The sequence below is a fragment of the Trichechus manatus genome, unplaced genomic scaffold (genome assembly GCF_000243295.1).
Source record: "Trichechus manatus latirostris isolate Lorelei unplaced genomic scaffold, TriManLat1.0 scaffold00079, whole genome shotgun sequence".
Classification (NCBI taxonomy): Eukaryota; Metazoa; Chordata; class Mammalia; order Sirenia; family Trichechidae; genus Trichechus; species Trichechus manatus.
In genome coordinates, this window is record NW_004444015.1 from 12,330,092 (window position 1) to 12,331,677 (window position 1,586).

Sequence of the window (1,586 nt, forward strand, 5' to 3'; positions counted from 1 at the left end):
GAATAGAGATATGGAGTGGCAATTCCCAGCCAAATGGCATGACTCAGCGTGACCATCTTGGAATAAAGTCAACAACCCCACATGCAGAAAGGCACCTCCATGGAATTCCTAGTAGGAGGTAGAGGTATGATGTGGACACACCCAGGACTAAGTAAGACCACATTTGCTGGCGACAACTCATGGAGAGCCCGAGCTCTCTCACCTGGTAACCACAGGAACATGCTACTACAACCTCCACCCCTCTGGTGAACAGTGGCTATAATCCCCATCACAGCAACCTCGACTGCCAGGAACCACAGTACCAACCCACGTTATTACCCTCCTCCATCTAGCCCCCTCTGCCTCTGCCTTCACTCATCCTCCTACCTCTCTCCTCTGCCTCACTGGCTACGGCCCCGAGGGAAACTGGCCCGGACACCAGGCCCCTTCCTCCTGGCTCTGGACCCCTCCTGCCATCGCCCAAGACCCTGAGGGTACCTGGCCCAGGGCCCAGACCCTTTCCCGCCAGTCCCAGACCCCCTCCTGTCCCACTCACGGGCCCAACGGAATCTGGTCCTGACCCCAAGCCCCACCTCGCCGGCCCTAGACCTCCCTTGCTGACTACCACAGCCTTGCTCCAGCCCCTGGCCTGGTTCACACTGCAGACAAACGACTCATCCCTGCCCCTTCCCTTCCGATGGACCTGACCTGCTGCACCACAGCTGAGTGAATGACCGGCCCTGCCCACCCGGACAAGGTGGTGAGAAATGTCGTGCTCACAGACGAGCAAGCAACAAAGCATGCCCAGCCCAGTTGTCCAGACGTAACCAAACAAAACAAAAAAGCAGGATGAAACAAACAAACCTACAATCAATCAATAAATAAAATAATACCTGAATGTCTCAGAGACAGCAGACAGTATCAAAACATATTTAAAAAAAAACAAAACAAAACAGGACAAGATGGCTCCGGTAAGTGACTAGAATAAAGCACCTGTTGACTTTCTGACAGAAGAAAAGGCACTGGAACTACCTGATAGACTATTCAAAAGTCCATTAATTAGGGCTGTCCAAGAGATCAAGGAAAACATAGACAAAATCATGGAAAACACAGACAAAACCTACCAAAATAGCCAAATCAAGGAAAACACAAACAAAGCAATAGAAGAATTCAGGAAAATAATAAAAGAGGAAAACGTCAAAATAAATAAACAATTAGAAATCATACAAAAACAGCTATTAGATATTCAAAAGTCAACAAAATGTCGGAAATGGACAATGAAATAGAAGGTTTTCGGAGCAAATTTGAAACAATGGAAGACAGAATCAGCAAATTTGAAGACAAATCCGTGATGTCACTTTGTTTGAGGAAAACAATCAGAGGAAAGAATGAAGGAAACCTAAGACTTATGTGGGACACGATCAAGAGCAAAAATTTGCACGTGATCAGGGGAGAAAATGGAAACACAGAGAGGATCATTGAAGATTTGCTGATAGAAAACTTCCTACTATCATGAAAGATGAAGGGCTGACCATCCAAGAAGCTCAACGAGCCATATGTTGAATAGACCCCAAGAGAAAGTCACCAAGACATATCATAATCACACT